The sequence below is a fragment of the Rutidosis leptorrhynchoides genome, chromosome 10 (assembly GCF_046630445.1).
Source record: "Rutidosis leptorrhynchoides isolate AG116_Rl617_1_P2 chromosome 10, CSIRO_AGI_Rlap_v1, whole genome shotgun sequence".
Lineage (NCBI taxonomy): Eukaryota > Viridiplantae > Streptophyta > Magnoliopsida > Asterales > Asteraceae > Rutidosis > Rutidosis leptorrhynchoides.
In genome coordinates this window covers 299,751,961-299,772,211 of record NC_092342.1, presented here as the reverse complement: position 1 = coordinate 299,772,211, position 20,251 = coordinate 299,751,961, and the positions used below count along the sequence as shown (strand labels likewise).

At 32.7% G+C, this 20,251-nt stretch overlaps 1 non-coding gene across 1 annotated transcript; it reads right to left on the bottom strand.

The window, feature by feature from the left end:
* Positions 1 to 15,519: 15,519 nt before the first annotated feature.
* On the bottom strand, positions 15,520 to 15,662 carry LOC139873790 (small nucleolar RNA snoR83). The gene has a single exon (XR_011767511.1). It is a non-coding gene; the product is annotated as a small nucleolar RNA snoR83 (small nucleolar RNA).
* Between the last annotated feature and the right edge of the window lie 4,589 nt (positions 15,663 to 20,251).

Genomic DNA, 20,251 nt, shown 5'->3' with positions numbered 1-20,251 from the left:
TTATTGTAAACCATTATGTAATGGTCGTGTGAAAACGTTATATTTTAGATTATCATCATTTGATAATCGTCGTAATATTTTAAAGGTTATGGTTTGTTTAAAAATCGAATGTAGTCTTTGAAAAACGTCTCATATAGAGGTCAAAACCTCGCAACGAAATCAATTAATATGGAACGTTTATAATCGATATGAACGGGACATTTCAGACCTTTTTAGGATTCGGTGGTCTAGGTGGCGGTTACTCCTCACGGAAGCAGTAGCTTTTTTGTTATTGGTAGGTTGATGGTATCGGGGGTACTGTTTCCCCGAGTGTGGTTGTTGCTCCGTCAATGTAATAGGGTTATTTCACTTAAGTTCATGTTGAACATTAGATTTACTTTCAAACACATGTGACATCGGTATTTGTATCACTTTATGTAATGCCCTAGATCATCGGATCTCTTTTTTATTTATTTATAATAATATGTTTTTCGCCAAAAAAATAAAAAAAAAAGAAAAAAGAAAAAGAAAAATGTCAGAAGTTATTTTGTATGAGATGAACAATGAATGAATACTTGGATTTTCTTTTGCAAGTGTGTGTACATCTCATTATATGCACTTTGGTTTAAGTCGATTAGCCGCTTAGATCTATCTCTATAAATTTTTATGCCTATATTATGAGCTATATCGACAAGGTTTTCATTGAAAAACACTTTCCTAGTCAAGACTTCACTTGCTGTAAAGTTGAGATGTCATTTCCGATGAGTACGTAGTATCATATTCATATAAGATTAACAATACTATTATGCTCTCGCAAGCCCTTTTGTAAACACTTTGTTCATCTTCACTTCCAATAAAATCAAACTCTTTAATTTTCTATAAACGAAGATTTCAACTTCAAGATGTTTATTTTAATCCATAAATAGAAATAGATCTTTCAAGCTTACACACTTTATTAAGATCCTTAACATTTACACAACATTCTGGTTGTATTCATATAGACATCTTCACTTAAGTGTTAATTAAGAAAAGCAGTTTTGACATTCAATTCCTATATCTTATTGCTACAATATGCGGCTATAGTGATGAATATCTTAATTGATTTTAGCATAGCTAACGGATAAAAAGTTTTATCATAGTCAATAGCATGAGTATGAATGAAACCTTTCACCACGAAGGGTTGTTTACGAGTATCGTTGTATTAGGTGCCATATACAAATTAACAAAGTTATTTTAGTATAATATTTAGTCATTTAAAAATTAATTAACTCTAATTTTTTTGTAAAAACATTATTTTATGAAAGTGTAGAAGCTAAGTTACAATTAAACTTGGGTGGTTAGTTGATGCTAACTCCACCGAGTTAAATAAACAAGGTGGCTAGCGAGTACGATTTGCATTACATGCAATTTTCATATCGCCTTTTGGATTCTTCACAACATTTGCTTACATGTATGTTTAATCCCATATTATCTTGAGCATATTATCTTGAGCATCTTGTGTTTGGTTGTTGCTCTCTCTACATGAAAGACCAATTCAGCCGTCTTATTTTAGGATTGTGACGTACAGCGTAAGATATAATGGAATCACGAAACACCATCTCACTAAGACAACAACCTGGTTGACTGATGCTCTCTCCACAATGACATACAAGTGACAAATGTGTGTCTCGAAAAGGATGGCGTAGACTATCATTTTAACACGGATTTCATGTTCCCTCTATCACAAAAAGAAAAAGAGTCCACCTTAGTATTTATATATCTCCAAAAATAATTGTCATTTACTCACGGTACACTCTCAAGAAAATGTGAAAAATTTACATTTTTTATGAGTTTGTAAGACCTGTCGAGGTCCCGGGGGAGGGGCTATAAGTAGGACGTTAGCTATTGCTATAAGGGTTGGCTTGGCTTCGCAATCACTTCTATGTATTGTAGTGGTCGACCTAAACAGTCGTATTCCTGCCATGCCTATTGTCGAGTGCTAGAAGCTTCTTTCTCTCTCAATTTTTCTACCCCTCCAACACGGGCGGCATTATTTAATAATTTATAGGTACATACACTTAAAATAAAATCACACGGAGTATCTCAAGTTTATAATATTTCAAATTGTCAACACGCCATGTCAAATTTAAACTAATATCATTTATTTATATGTGTATATCAACCGCCCAAACTCGAGATCACCTTTAACTTCATCATAAAACTTATAACAAAAATAAAAGATAGATGATGTGGATTAAATGGGATCAAGTTCTTGCTTCTCGAGAAAAATGTGGTTTAAACATTGGTAGCATTCGTCCATTTAACCTTGCTTTGTTATATAAATGGAAGTAGCTCCTTGTTCAATCTCCTTACTTGCATTGGGCTCGCACCATTGTTGCTATTCATGGTGTACATGCAGGATTCGAAGGACATGGGTGTGTAACTTCAGGTGTTTAGAGTAGTATTGTGAAAATCATAAATTCCTTTCATGTTTTCGGCAATATTACTGAACATACACTTCACATTAAGACTGGCGACGATAACAACTCTAAACTTTGGAAAGACAAATGGTTGGGTAATTTTTCTCTTGAGGAGAAATACCATAGTTTTTTCGGACTTGATAACAATTCAGATTGCAGTGTTAGTGACTGAATCGGAGCAGCAAGCTAATGAAACTAGGATTGGACGAGGGTATATGTTTCCTCGGCCAACCTCACCAGTCTTCTTGTCGAGCTTAACATGATGGTTCTTAACAGTTTAGACCATTTGTAGTGGTGACGGGGTGATGGGGCGAGATGGAGTGTTTTTGTGAGGTATAGTGCTGATTTGACAAAGGTGGTGGCGTGATGGAGTTTGTAGTGGTGGGCGTGATAGTAGTGTGATAGGACAATAGGTCCCACGTTTTTATTTTTTTTTCATTTTTATTTGAGTTATTTATTATTAGTTTTAATATACTGTCAAAACCCGTCCTTATCCCCCTGGACGAAATCCTCAACATCTGGTCCCATTGCGATGATCGACTCCAAGTAATGTCCTTAAAATGAGCTAATGCACAGCGGAAGACTTAATTCGTACCTGAGAATAAACATGCTTAAAAGTGTCAACCAAAAGGTTGGTGAGTTCATAGGTTTATCATAAACAATCATTTCAATATTTTAATAGACCACAAGATTTCATATTTATAAACATAATACACTCGCAAGTGTATGAAAAGCATTCTAAGTTATGGGCACCCGGTAACTAGCCTTAACAAGAGCGTGTACCCCTGAGTTATAATAATAATATGTACACCGAATCAAGTGCGTTCCGTTAACCTCGAAGTACTAAACACCCGTTCTTCTAGTTTAGTAGTGACTAGAACAACATCTGGGTGGGGGTGTAAAACCCGATAGATCTATCTTTAGGATTCGCGCCTACCAGTTCATAAACCAATAGTTAAAGTTACCAAGCTAGGGGATTTTTGATTCTAACCCACATAGAATTAGTTTTAGTACTTGTGCCTATTTCGTAAAACATTTATAAAAACATTGCATGTATTCTCAGCCCAAAAATGTAAAGAGTAAAAGGGATCAAATGAAACTCACCTATTGTATTTTGTAGTAAAAATACATATGACGTCATTTAACAAATGTAGGTTTGACCACTGATTCACGAACCTATATCATTCATACATATATTAACACATAGAACTGTAATCGAATAATTTTACATATTTTTATTAGTGATATACTTGTTATATTTAATAATTTATAGGTTTTATTTATTAATTAAGTATATTTACTTTATGTATACATTAAATGAATACTTAATATTTATTATAAAAATATTTATATAGTTATGTTATATTAAATATATTTTTGTAACTAATATTTATTTGGTAAGAAAATATTGATAATAATAATTGAAAAGTTGTAGTATTTTTATAATAATAATATTTGTAATTATATTAGTAATAATAATCATTTTAAAAATACTGATAATAACAACAATAATAGTAAGTACAAAGTTGAAATATCTTTATAATGATAATAATAACAATAACTACAATTGAAAAACTCGTTCTAATAATAATAGTAATAGTAATACTAATAATAACTTTTATAAAAATAACATTAACATTAATAATAATAATAATAATAATAATAATAATAGAAATAGGATAACTACCTTAGAGTATCAATCTTTAAAAATATAACCGCCACTGTCCGAGTTTAAACCCACGACCTCCCGCTAACACCCTTTGCCATTGCAAAGCAATTACTTTTCTGTTTAATTCCCTAACTTAAACATATTTACCCTTTCACTCTGTAATCTTCTTTATTAAACCCGAAATCCCAAATCATCTTTAAAATTTTCTTATCAACATAACCATTTTCATTAATGTATCATCGTCATATACATCAAACTCGCCATCATTATCTTAATCAATCCATCGTCATCAAGCATAACACTACAATCATCATTATCATATTCATTCTGTAACGTCCTCATCATCATTTTATTATTATGATTATCCTAATTATTATCTAATTTATTAAAAAAAAAATAACATCATTTTGTGGCCCATATTTGGTCGGCCATGAATCACTACTTGGTTCCAAATTGCAATTTGATAAAGTGCTCCTAATATTCTAAGTTCTCAAGTTGACAAAACCCCATACAAAAGTGTGGTATAGTTTCTTTCTCCACTTGGTGTGTATGTTTACGAATCAAACACCATTTACACTCTTTTATGGTTTAGTAAAAGTTAGCCACAACAACAAAAATGACATGCAATAGCAGCCATTTATAAGGAGCTGCAGAAATATTTATGGGGTCTGTAATTGGTCGAATGAACAGAAAAATATATTGTAGTAACAAGGAAAAAGGGCAGTAACAGGAAACCGTAGCAATTGGTGGCGGTTTTGGGTTGCTTTTGGTGGCGAGACAGCAGCAGGAAGATTATTGCGATGTGTGGTGGTTGATCGATCCAAAAGTAGTTTACTCGAAAGTTTAAATGTAGCAGCTAAGGTGATTCGAACGGTTTTCAACAGAAATAAGTAGACTGCAGCTACGTAAATGAAGATGGGTTTTGGGTTGGTTTTACTTGACAAAAAAAAAACGAGGACAAGAATACTATCGAGTAGAAGGAAGACAGTGGTAATGGTGTCGTGTGTTGGTAATTCAAATGGGAGAGTTGAAATGGGTTCAATGATGTTGGTCATGTTGTTCAAAAGTGGTGATAATGGATGTTTGTGATGAAGATTAAAAACGAACACGAAGGTGGCTCGTGATGTTTGATACTCGGACAGGGAACAGAAAATTAGCGTAGTTGTAGTGCGGTTCAGGGGTGGTTCTTGGTTTATGGCGATTGTAGGGTGGCGAGTGGATGGTGAAGATGGGTTTACAATGGTGATTGATGAGGATGGTTGTGATTAAGGTGGTGATGTGGGTTTACATGAGAAATAGAGAGAGAGATGAGAGAGAGAGTGGGGTGGTGAATCACGGTGGTGAGTGTGGAAGACGTTGGTGAGAGCCGATGGTTTAGTGGTGAGGTTGTCGACAAGTGGAATTAGAAACAAGTTGATGGGTTTCGTTGGTTGTGGAAAAATGGAATGGAAATAGATGGATGGTTTGTGTTCACATAGGTGAAGGTGGTGATGGAAGTGAAGGTCACGATGGGTGGTGGTATCGGTTGTTTGTGTGTTCTTCAACTTGAAACCAAAAGTAAGCAAACGTAATAGGAATCAAATCCACAAAAATGATGGTAGTTCTAGTGTGGTTGTAGTAATCGAAAGATGGTAGATGTTTTGGTCTTCGATGGAAATATTACACCGAAGTGGGTTCACTAATGAGATTAGAGGAGAGATGGAGGAAAATTGAGGGATGGTAACTCAAGAAAATACAGAGATATATATATATCCATTATATCTAATAGAAAGTAGGGATACAGAATGACATGTTTGGAATATTTAAAGTGGACCATAACTAAAAAAAATATCTATAGGTTAGAAAACGTGTAAAACAAATATGCAAGCTGTCACTTTGTATTATTATTACCGACGGTTTAATAGGTATAATAATTCATACTCCGTTGATACATCAGTGGCGGATAAAAAGTCTTCAGGAAAATCCTATATTTTTGTATTAAACATCTTTATTTAAATTATTTTACATAATTAATTTTTAGTAACAACATATAATTTTTCAAATTATATTTCTAATTATTATTTATGTATATATATACACACATATTTATTTACAATTAGTGATTCGTGAATCGCCGGGATCAGTCAAAAGTAAATGAATGTACATAATAAATAAATAAATTTTGAGACTCAACCTAACAGATTTTGCTAATCGTGTCAAAAATATTACATCGTATCGAGAGTTTGATTTAAAATTAGTCGAAATTTTCCGGGTCGTTACAGTACCCACCTGTTAAAGAAATTTCGTCCCCGAAATTTGAGTGAGGTGGTCATGCTAACAATAAAAATATTTTCATGACGAATATGAGTTGATAATTAGAGTTTTATCTTTATTGATTAATATAGATAAAATGATTCAATTATGTGAAGCGTACGAATGAAGCTGTCACAAAAGATTGAGATAGAGATTTAACTTTTTGACGTAGTCACGGTGGATTTCCGGAATTCAAGGAATTTAAGGAAATCTTCTGTTCAGAAAGAAAATGAAATAGCACGATTTATTAGCAATTGTTGGAATTACGGAAGCACAGAAATATCAAAGAAATATTTCCGTGATATGCTTAGAGATTAAATAGAATGAAAGAGTCGTGTAACATGGCACATGATGAGGGTATGATCTGTAAATCATCATCACGTTCCATTAGAAATTTAGCATGACTTACTGTAATATAACCACGTTGGCCCGGCGTCATTATATTATACTAACTCATGCTTCAATTCCCTACACTTCTCCAAAAATCATCCATAATTTAAACTCAAATTTTATAGAAGAATAGAAACTGAGACAGTTTCTTTTATGAGGTAACATAGATAGCACGAGAAGATAGATAATTTCGGACGAAGATATTTATGAAGATATCTTCAGAAATATTGAAGATATTTATGACGATATTTTGAAATTTCTAAGTTCGAAGGTGATGATGAAAAAGATTTTTCCGCAAGGATTTTAACATGATTACGGAGCAAGATATTCGTTGAAAGTTTCATCGGATGCAGAAGATATACGTTATATATAGATATATAACTGTTGACGTAAGAACGTTGCGAAATTCGAGAATTAATGATTAATGCTTCCCGGTATTTAGTATAGCAACTATCGCTACAAGATGTCCATGAGCACATAATAAGACTTCAATAGATGAATATAGTGATTTGTCGGAGAGATTTAAGTCAAGGAGCAACGAGGTTGCTGCTACGTCTACTGGCAATATGATGGAATATAAAAGGTTCTCCAATAATGATGATGAAGGGCAACTTATATATCAAAGTTATAATATGATTTGTTCGAATGAAAAGTCGAAGTTGATTTGCTGGAGATGTGACAAAATTAGCTACTTTGGAAAGGGATTGCAAAGTTATTTTCGGTAATATCAACGCTAAAGAAGCTAGCACAAATACGTGTTAATCGTTTACTCAGGTTCCGAGTGTTTTCCAGTGCATAACTATATGCATAATCTTTCCTTCCGTAGATGAAGTGTGGTTGGTTCATCCTCTCAATTGAGGTGTCTTCAAGAATCATGAAAAGTTTGAACTCAGATTGGGATTATCAGGATACAAATAAGGTTTAGAAAGAAATCAAGTGGCAAGCTTGAAGAAGTATTTAGTTTCATATGTTATAATCAATATTTTAATTCGTTTTAATTGTCCAATGTTAGCAGTCCAATAGTCCAATAGTTCAATGATTCATATATAGTTTAATATATAATATTCGAATTAATTAATACGTATCGTGACCCGTGTACCGGTCTCAGTATTGATCACAACTCAAACCATATATATATTTTGGAATCCACCTCAACCCTGTATAGCCAACTATAGAGTGTCTATGGTCGTTCCGAAATATATATATAGATGGGTCGATATGATAGGTCAAAACCTTGTATACGTGTCCCATTATTTAAAGTGCGTAAAATAAATAAATATATATCATGACCCATTATACAACGTGTTGTCTCAGAATTAATCCGACGTATTGTTGTACATGTGTCCCGACTGTATGTAAGTGCGGAAATTAAATAACAATAAATAAAATTGCGAGAATATAAATTGCGATACATTAAATTGCGATAAATAAAATTTAACCAGTTAGCTAGGAACAGTTAGCTGGAACAGTTAGCGTGGATTCTTAACAAATTTTCAATTAGTTAATTCGTTTGTTTCTAACAAATTTTATTTTATTCAATGTTTTCTTCATTATGCCACTTATTAAATTTTGATAGGTCAAAATCCAAATATGAAATTGAATTTGAATGAAAATAGTTGTTCTTTGGTGAACGGATACGTATATGTGCGGACTTGAGCAGTATTGTTAATGACTGCTGAACTAGAACTGAAGAGTGTACAGTGTAACTTATTAATGTGAAATCTAAATATTTCTCGGGTATTACCCACCCGTTAAAATATTTTCACCATTAACAGTTTGTACAAAAGAATTTTTAATTGCAATCTTTATGAAAATATACTTGCATATATATTTTCTTCAGATGTAATCATGGATTTAATGAGTCTATAAAATATTAAACTCATTTGATTTATCGTTAGTACTAGATTACATAATCTCTAAAACATTAGAGATTACATAATCGTCATGTCAAACGAAGATTTATGAGATAGAATGATACGTAAAGCGGGGGTAATCGATGTAGAACGATATGTAGAACGAAGATCATACTCGAAGTACAGATGGTGATATTGAGGCGTGTGAGGTTGAGGCTTGGATTGTTGATGGTACTGGTGCTGTTATTGATGGTACTGTTGGTGCCGGTGATGTTGCTGAAGCTGGTACGTTTTGCACCATATTTTTCAAGATTACAACTCGGGTGCGAAGCTCTTTGACTTATTACTCCGGGATGATTGTCGGTAGGAACGAGCGAGTGAATAAAGTTTAGAATTTTAGATAGAATATAATCGTGGCGAGATATTCGGGAAATGAGGGTGAAAATGGTGTTTCGAACAAGTTCGCCGGTAAGTGTTTCAGGTCCTTCGCCGAGGGTGCAGGTTGGTGGGTGAAAAGGATCGCGTTCTTCTTGTCTCCACTGGTTAAGTCGTCTACGAACCCATCAGATGAATCGGGGATGACTGATTGATTGACTCATTCTGGTGACGCTGCTTCTGAGGCTGGAGTGGGACTCCATATCGGAATCCGAGGGATTTGGACTAGTGGTGAGTTCCATTGCGTACGATTGAATAAAGGATTCTTCGCCATGAAGTGATTTCCGGATATCGGATGGTATTCTAATTACATGGAATACCTATATTTAGTATAGAAGATCCCGTAGATTACGGAGGGAATTAAGGAAATGTGTCAAGCAAAGTTTACAGTAACTGATACGCTTGGATATGGATTTATCTGTACACTATCTATCAAATAAGTGCAGGAAGTCGTGTCTAGACTTAGAAATGATAAGCAGGTAATTTTCCACTAGAAATAATAAACAATACTTATAATATGCAGCTAAGGTCGAAGTCCAGACTCGCTAAGGCATCCTAACAACTATCAGTTAGACACACTAATGCAAGACCTGGTTCGCTAAGACCAACGCTCTGATACCAAATGTCAAAACCCGTCCTTATCCCCCTGGACGAAATCCTCAACATCTGGTCCCATTGCGATGATCGACTCCAAGTAATGTCCTTAAAATGAGTTAATGCACAGCGGAAGACTTAATTCGTACCTGAGAATAAATATGCTTAAAAGTGTCAACCAAAAGGTTGGTGAGTTCATAGGTTTATCATAAACAATCATTTCAATATTTTAATAGACCACAAGATTTCATATTTATAAACATAATACACTCGCAAGTGTATGAAAAGCATTCTAAGTTATGGGCACCCGGTAACTAGCCTTAACAAGAGCGTGTACCCCTGAGTTATAATAATAATATGTACACCGAATCAAGTGCGTTCCGTTAACCTCGAAGTACTAAACACCCGTTCTTCTAGTTTAGTAGTGACTAGAACAACATCTGGGTGGGGGTGTAAAACCCGATAGATCTATCTTTAGGATTCGCGCCTACCAGTTCATAAACCAATAGTTAAAGTTACCAAGCTAGGGGATTTTTGATTCTAACCCACATAGAATTAGTTTTAGTACTTGTGCCTATTTCGTAAAACATTTATAAAAACATTGCATGTATTCTCAGCCCAAAAATGTAAAGAGTAAAAGGGATCAAATGAAACTCACCTATTGTATTTTGTAGTAAAAATACATATGACGTCATTTAACAAATGTAGGTTTGACCACTGATTCACGAACCTATATCATTCATACATATATTAACACATAGAACTGTAATCGAATAATTTTACATATTTTTATTAGTGATATACTTGTTATATTTAATAATTTATAGGTTTTATTTATTAATTAAGTATATTTACTTTATGTATACATTAAATGAATACTTAATATTTATTATAAAAATATTTATATAGTTATGTTATATTAAATATATTTTTGTAACTAATATTTATTTGGTAAGAAAATATTGATAATAATAATTGAAAAGTTGTAGTATTTTTATAATAATAATATTTGTAATTATATTAGTAACAATAATCATTTTAAAAATACTGATAATAACAACAATAATAGTAAGTACAAAGTTGAAATATCTTTATAATGATAATAATAACAATAACTACAATTGAAAAACTCGTTCTAATAATAACTTTTATAAAAATAACATTAACATTAATAATAATAATAATAATAATAATAATAATAATAATAATAATAATAATAATAATAGAAATAGGATAACTACCTTAGAGTATCAATCTTTAAAAATATAACCGCCACTGTCCGAGTTTAAACCCACGACCTCCCGCTAACACCCTTTGCCATTGCAAAGCAATTACTTTTCTGTTTAATTCCCTAACTTAAACATATTTACCCTTTCACTCTGTAATCTTCTTTATTAAACCCGAAATCCCAAATCATCTTTAAAATTTTCTTATCAACATAACCATTTTCATTAATGTATCATCGTCATATACATCAAACTCGCCATCATTATCTTAATCAATCCATCGTCATCAAGCATAACACTACAATCATCATTATCATATTCATTCTGTAACGTCCTCATCATCATTTTATTATTATGATTATCCTAATTATTATCTAATTTATTAAAAAAAAAATAACATCATTTTGTGGCCCATATTTGGTCGGCCATGAATCACTACTTGGTTCCAAATTGCAATTTGATAAAGTGCTCCTAATATTCTAAGTTCTCAAGTTGACAAAACCCCATACAAAAGTGTGGTATAGTTTCTTTCTCCACTTGGTGTGTATGTTTACGAATCAAACACCATTTACACTCTTTTATGGTTTAGTAAAAGTTAGCCACAACAACAAAAATGACATGCAATAGCAGCCATTTATAAGGAGCTGCAGAAATATTTATGGGGTCTGTAATTGGTCGAATGAACAGAAAAATATATTGTAGTAACAAGGAAAAAGGGCAGTAGCAGGAAACCGTAGCAATTGGTGGCGGTTTTGGGTTGCTTTTGGTGGCGAGACAGCAGCAGGAAGATTATTGCGATGTGTGGTGGTTGATCGATCCAAAAGTAGTTTACTCGAAAGTTTAAATGTAGCAGCTAAGGTGATTCGAACGGTTTTCAACAGAAATAAGTAGACTGCAGCTACGTAAATGAAGATGGGTTTTGGGTTGGTTTTACTTGACAAAAAAAAAACGAGGACAAGAATACTATCGAGTAGAAGGAAGACAGTGGTAATGGTGTCGTGTGTTGGTAATTCAAATGGGAGAGTTGAAATGGGTTCAATGATGTTGGTCATGTTGTTCAAAAGTGGTGATAATGGATGTTTGTGATGAAGATTAAAAACGAACACGAAGGTGGCTCGTGATGTTTGATACTCGGACAGGGAACAGAAAATTAGCGTAGTTGTAGTGCGGTTCAGGGGTGGTTCTTGGTTTATGGCGATTGTAGGGTGGCGAGTGGATGGTGAAGATGGGTTTACAATGGTGATTGATGAGGATGGTTGTGATTAAGGTGGTGATGTGGGTTTACATGAGAAATAGAGAGAGAGATGAGAGAGAGAGTGGGGTGGTGAATCACGGTGGTGAGTGTGGAAGACGTTGGTGAGAGCCGATGGTTTAGTGGTGAGGTTGTCGACAAGTGGAATTAGAAACAAGTTGATGGGTTTCGTTGGTTGTGGAAAAATGGAATGGAAATAGATGGATGGTTTGTGTTCACATAGGTGAAGGTGGTGATGGAAGTGAAGGTCACGATGGGTGGTGGTATCGGTTGTTTGTGTGTTCTTCAACTTGAAACCAAAAGTAAGCAAACGTAATAGGAATCAAATCCACAAAAATGATGGTAGTTCTAGTGTGGTTGTAGTAATCGAAAGATGGTAGATGTTTTGGTCTTCGATGGAAATATTACACCGAAGTGGGTTCACTAATGAGATTAGAGGAGAGATGGAGGAAAATTGAGGGATGGTAACTCAAGAAAATACAGAGATATATATATATCCATTATATCTAATAGAAAGTAGGGATACAGAATGACATGTTTGGAATATTTAAAGTGGACCATAACTAAAAAAAATATCTATAGGTTAGAAAACGTGTAAAACAAATATGCAAGCTGTCACTTTGTATTATTATTACCGACGGTTTAATAGGGATAATAATTCATACTCCGTTGATACATCAGTGGCGGATAAAAAGTCTTCAGGAAAATCCTATATTTTTGTATTAAACATCTTTATTTAAATTATTTTACATAATTAATTTTTAGTAACAACATATAATTTTTCAAATTATATTTCTAATTATTATTTATGTATATATATACACACATATTTATTTACAATTAGTGATTCGTGAATCGCCGGGATCAGTCAAAAGTAAATGAATGTACATAATAAATAAATAAATTTTGAGACTCAACCTAACAGATTTTGCTAATCGTGTCAAAAATATTACATCGTATCGAGAGTTTGATTTAAAATTAGTCGAAATTTTCCGGGTCGTTACATATACTAATTAAATTAATATCTAATTTTATTCTTTTTGTAACAATATTATTTATATTTATGTTGTATTTTTTATTTTATTTTTCAAGTTTAGAGTTTAAATGTAAATTTATACAAATTCTAGGATGAAAAAGTGTAAATTTGTTTATCTTCTCCAATAGATAGATCTGTAAATTTGTTTCATCGGTTTCTTTCATTTTTCTTCAACATTTTCTTTCAATCTTCAAAATTCGTTTCCTTCAATCTATAATCTTCAAATTAGAAAACAAAAATGAAAAAAAAAAAAAAGAAACAAGAAAAATCATGTATCAACCAATCAAAGCTCGTTCACGCTCGGTGATGGAACGATGGCGCCGTCGGTTTTTGCCACCCATCACGCCCCACAGTGGCGCGATGGTGGCGTGATGATGGTGGTGTTTTTGAGGCCACCACGATGCACTACGAATGGTCTTATAGGATTATTGCAAGTGGAATATTGGTACTGATGGCCATATCGGTTCTGTGACGCAACTAGATGGAGTAAAATCATACCGCTAAAGATCAACATTTTTATTTGGCCCTCATTATGGATCATTTGCCTTCCCGTGTTAATTTGGCGTATAGAGGATTAGACAATAACTTAAAGTTATGCCTTATATGGCTAAATGTAGTGTTGGTGGTGATTCTAAGGATCATACTTTTATCACATGCTATGTCGCAAGATCGATTTGGAGACGTATCAAGGTGTGGATTGATTTGGATTGGACTCTATTGTATGAATTGTTTGCTTCCTGTGTTAATATGGAGTTAAGGGATTCGACATCACTCTATTTTTTTGCCCTATATGTTGTGTTGGTGGTGACTTTAGGGATCATACCCCTTGTCACATGCTATTACATGCTATGTTGCAAGATATTGATTTGGAGACGTATCAAGGGGTTGATTGATTTAGATTGGACTAAATTGATTACAACTGAGAATGTATTTATCTAGTTGGACTCCGCGAATGAAACTACTTCCACAAAGGCACGCATTTCTCCCATTGCTACCACTACAATTCGGAGACTTCAAACGACTATTTACATGAAACTAGCTTAATTAAGGAACGTTGATACGAGCAAGGATTGGTGGCCCATGGATCGACCCATATTGGTTTAATGGGTCGAATAGTAGCAGTTGAAGAGTAATTCTGGTTGTACGTGTGTGTTTTCATGATGTTAGGATATTACTAGCGCAGTCAGTTTATTTACTTGTAGTTTATTTGAATTACTAGCATGTTTTCATTATTTCCTTAAGAGTAGGTTAGTGGGTTAGTTTAGTGCACGTTTCCATTTCATAGTAGTAACCGTTTGTTTGCTATTTAAATTCTGTAATTTGCATGAGGAACATATGAATGAAAGATTGGTTTAATCTAAAAGTCTGTTTCTCTCTTATTTTATATGGAGACTCGCCATCTCGAATCGACTTTATCTTAAAAGTTAGCGGTCTACTCGATTAGACCGTATCAAACGTGATCTCTTTGACAATATCAGATGCTCTTCATTTTCATGGCATAAGGCAAGAAGCAAGTATGCACCTACATGGAAAACCTAGTTATGTAATCCTTTGTATTTTTTTGTTTCTTGTTTTTTAGCTTTTTTTTTTTTGTTTTTTTTGTTCCTTTATCGCATTCTCTTTTTTGCTTCAGTTTCTAACCAACCTTTAATAACATTTCAGCCATTCCAAAAAAAATGAATAGAATTTATTAAATTTATAATTTTATGAAATTCACTTATAATTGTTATTTTGAGCTTTGTGATAAAACTCATTTTATACATTTATACATGTAAATGATATTTTCAAAATTAAAAATATTACCAAACTCTTAGTTATATGTTTAAAGTTATTATGAAATACGGAGTAACTTTATAACAGGTACCAAGATATAAACATACACAAACAACAACCGGTACATGGGCAATCATTTTGTTAGTAATTTTACATGATCCAAACTACCGGTAATAGTAATGTCAGAAACATATGGACCTTAATAACTTATATGTTACTCCGTATTACTCTTAATTATTTGGTATAAACTCGATTTATCTCATCAAACGCAGCTAACAGGCCCTTTTCTATAAACTATCATAGTGGTTATATGCACCATTATTTCATACCGTTTATATTATCTCTCACTACCCTTTTCAATTATAACAAGATTATTAACCATTTGGATAGCTAAAAAAAACAAACCGAAAAATCCCCAAATTATATCTGAACCGATTAATTAATAATCTTGTTATAATAACAAGCTTTTTCAGAGAACTGTATAACACAGTGTAACTATTTTGAAATAGATGGTTTATAAAACCAGATGTTTTATGATGATGATAATAAGTAATTAAAAAAAAATGTATGGAGAAGTTACTAGGAAACACCATCGATTGTGAAACGAAAAAGGGTTTCTCAGCGAAAACTTCCATTTTTTGAAATTATTATTGGCCTCCCATGAATCAGATTAAGCACTCTATTGCTTTTAGCTTATCTGGGATTATGAAGGCACACACAACTAACACATTAATAATTAAAAAATAAAATAAAATCATAAAATAAAGACGGCTGAAACGATTGTAATTGTAATTAAAGGGGAGGGATGATGTTGATGTTATATGAGAGATGCCTTTTTGTTTATAAAGAGAAAGAAGCGGAACCCTAAAAGGCTTCATTGAATAAGATAGCTAAGCCCAGTATCCAATTGAATTTTAAAGCCCAAGCCCAATTTCTACAATTATCTGTCCAGTGCACGGCTCATCAAATGAGATTATTGTTAATAATTTGTGCATGAAAAACAATACATAGACGATTGTTGAAATTACTTGGACCCTATTAATAAAGTGAATCCTAATTTGGATTACTGTTATATTTATAGAGTTAACATGTCAAGGAATTATGTCTTTCACTTGTGTTTCAAGATAATTTGGTAATTTTGTGAGTTAGAACAAAACTGCCTTTTGCCGAAGTAGGTGAGAGGTTACTTCTCCAAACTCCGTTTTTAATAGTCCATAGATGCTAATATTTTCAATATACTAATGTCGAACATTAGTAGTAGATTATTTACATTTATCGATAATGAAAAGCGAAATTAAATATCAAAACGCAATGTCAAACATCATTTGGATATACTTTAAAGAATATAGGACTTGGAACTGGATTTACCCGATATATTTTGAATCGATTTTCTCAAGTTTCGGCAACCTGATATATTTTGAATTGATTTTCTCAAGTTTTAGGTCGCCGGCTCCACCATCATTTACAATATATAAGCTCATTGGTTTCACAGTACTCTAAAACCAATTGTTAATGGAGGGTTCTCATAAACTTATATGGATACATTTAGTTTGTTCATTTTCCATTGTGGGACTTGACTTGCACATTTTAACAGCGCGAGGTGTCCGTGTCTATTTTTCATTGTCCATTTCAAGGTTCAAAATGGACCTCGAAATTGATTTTCATTGACATGTGTGGAGTTGTTCAAGGTATCTACAGTGTCAATTTCAGTGTCTATTTTATATTTTAATTTTTTATTATATTTTAATGTATTTTTTATTACTAATTATTGTTTTTTATTAACATAAAATTCTTAAAATAAAATAAAATATTTAATAAACTTCATAATGATTCATGGGCTGAATGGGCTGTTTGGTCCCATAATTGGGCCGAACATTCAATTATATTATATGTTATTGTTGCAACTTATTTTTTAATCATTTGGCGATATCGTAATGGAGTGGTGTTTTAGGATCAAAAGCTGAAAAGGGGAGATCTTTTTTATTACATTCGTACTTATTCTTATTCATGGTTGTTTAATAAAAGTAAGGATAAAATTAGTTGGAACAATTGGCTTCTAAAGCCGTTGTAAATTATTTTTGATTTTGTTGTTTTTTCCCTCTAGTTTCTTGAGGTTTAATATATATATAAATAAAGTTGATTGCCGTTCATAAAAAAATAGGTCGCGTATAGTTTGTAAAATTGCCGTGGAAAGAACTCAAAAAAACGACATTGTTTCTCGAATTATAAAAATAAATAAGATCATAGCTTAGTATATTGAATGGAATAGTGAATAAAGTGAGAGAATATTGAATGGTGGTGGTGAGAATTTAGTTGAAAAATGGGGTAATATTTATAAAGGAAAAAATAACAATTAAACTTGCCAACGACTAGTTTTCAAAATTAAAAAGAAAAAAGGTTACAAAGTTACCGTCAGCCTCACAATCTTGTACCATCGACGGTGAGATCGACGCCGGCCCGGTGTCGGACCGACAGTTGATCCCGGCATGGGTTTTAACTGACGGTGAATTTATTTTTTTTTGGACACCGTGTGCACTAACATCTCCAAAATTTTCAGTACAATAAGGGTATTATTTTTGGGGAGTGATATGTTTACAGCTGTTTTTGTTATGTACACAACCAACATGATTTACAGTATTGTACAGTACAACACTGTAAAGCATGTTGGTTGTGTACATAACAAAAAAATGGTTGTGTACATATCATCACTCATTATTTTTAGCCTTTGAATATTTTCCTCTTTATTGAAAGGGTATAACTACATTTTTGTAGATATATAAGCAATAATTTAAGTTTTAGTAAATAAAATAATCCTTTTCAAGTCATAGTTTGCGCACTGTTTTACGATTTTGTTCGCAAAAGACCTTTAACTATGAAGATGATTATTAATGCCTTTGTATATATTTTGACATCATTAGTTATATTACTCTTGGGCAATATTATTTTTCGACACAAAAACATAAATAAAATCGAACATAAACGAACTTATAATATCAAAGAAAACCAAACAAGATTACATGATGTTACAAAAACGCCATGTTACCGCTTATACCACAACCATTTCAATGCATCAATAAATAAAAAACAAACCAAACACGACCATGATTATCCAAAGTACTTTAACAATAACAAATTAAATTGATAATAGTTTAGATTTAGCAATGGAAGTTTGGTGCCTGTGTTATATTGCATCTTGCTGGTAGGTCCATGCAACGTTTGGGGTCGATTTTGTAATAAGCCAACACTCCCGGGTACTTGTCCTTTAACTTGCAGAAACACGACATGTCAGCATTACGTAGGGCATTGCAACAATCTGCGGTCGGTTGTGGCAAAGGGTCCACATCTTTTGCAACTGCTGGCTGACATGTCTTTAGATCATCGGTGGTTACACCACATATTGGCAAACCATTTATAGCCAACGGTTCAGTCACAAGGGCTTCAACTAGAACTATGGCTACAATGGCTAGCTTTGTGTACGACTCCATTGAGTTAAGTAATCTTTTGTGTTTTGGTGTGTCTCCGGTTAGCAAGTATTGTTGAGTTTATATAGAGAAAGAAAATTTGTGATGCATGCATTTAAGGATATGAAGTGTAGAGTCAAGATGGTCCTACCACATTTTTATAGATTATAACCAAATTAACTGTCGTTATGCATACATTGGTCGCAGGGGCGGATCTACTCCTACGACACTGGTAGCACGTGCTACCAGTGGATCTTGGTGGTGAAGAGTAATAGCTATAGCCAGGGGTGGTGGTGCAACCATGACTCCCGACGTGGTGCAACCGTGACTCTCGCTAACCTCGAAAATGAAATAAAAATTTGTTCCAAAAAAACCGGAATAGAAGATGAGGATGATGAAGAATTAATAATTTTTCAAAGAAATTGAAATTTTATAGTGCTTTATAAAAAAGAACAAAGAAATAAATGGATTACCATGTAATCTTTTAGATCTAGTATTTTAAGTTACAGAGACGATTGGAAGGGATACACATAATAAGGGTCCACTAACTTTACTTTATTTACCTCCGTTTTTAATTAAATATCCATTGCAGTCCTTGTCTTGTTCTTTTTATATTATGAATATACCCTATAGAAAATGAGAGAACTCGAACATATCATGTACAATATATATTTATTACTAGTATTAGTTTGATTCTTTTAATTGTTATTACTTTTTAGGGTTCCAAAATAAATACTCTTGTTATTTGTAACTTCGAAAATAATTATCCAACTGAAAAATAATAGTAGAAATATCATTAAACTTTTCATTTATCCTTAATTATATGTTTATTAGATAAATAAGTCATTTTTACCATGAAAATAAGGGCAAAACTTCGCTCAACCTATCCTAAGTTCATCAAAAAATTTTAGAGAACATTTAAAATGGAACGGATGAAGTATTATATTTGTAACTTAGATCGACAAATTTAATAATATTTTAATAATGTAATAAAATATCTTAAATCACGATTGGGATTTTTTTTTATTCAATTTTTTAACTTGTCAACAAAATTCTGTATAAAAATTAAGACCGGCCTTAGTGCTACCAGTGACAAAGATTCCTAGATCCGCCACTGATTGGTCGGTTTCAGTAAGATACCCTGGCGAGTTTATGTTATGAACTAAGGTTACAGAACACCGCTAGTTTAAAAAAAAGTTGTAGAAAATATCATTTAAATTATATAATACACCACTAAATTTAACAATAAGACCCATACATTTTTCGAATTTATATTTTTTCTTTTAAGATATATATGACATGACTAAATTTAACTAATTGTACTCTATATATTTTTCGAACTTGTAGTTTTTTGAAGGTAAACAAACACTAAAATAGTTTTTAAATATAATCAGTACTGGAAAAAATATTTCAGAACTCACTGAGTTCTGATCCTAGAATCGCCACTGGTAAGAAATATGCATCTAATTACATTAATTTATATTAATTAATTTTAAATTAATTACTAATTAACATATGATCTCGTGAGTCTATTTTTGGTCGTTTCTTGGAATGCTTTGACCTTATTCATCACGGGTTAGCTTAGGATTATGATCTAATCATCTTTAATTTCTTATCTTACTTTAACAAGCTATACCATGTACTATATACTATACTATGGATGGATTCTGATTCATTTGTTTTCAATTTCCAAGTTTGAGATTTGATTTCAAGACAATTTGATAATATTTCATGATACTTGCATCTTTTATATGCATTTCATCAAACGATTTACATTTACACATGTTCGGAGTGCCCATTTAAAGGATCGATTTTGTTATAGAATAGTGTGT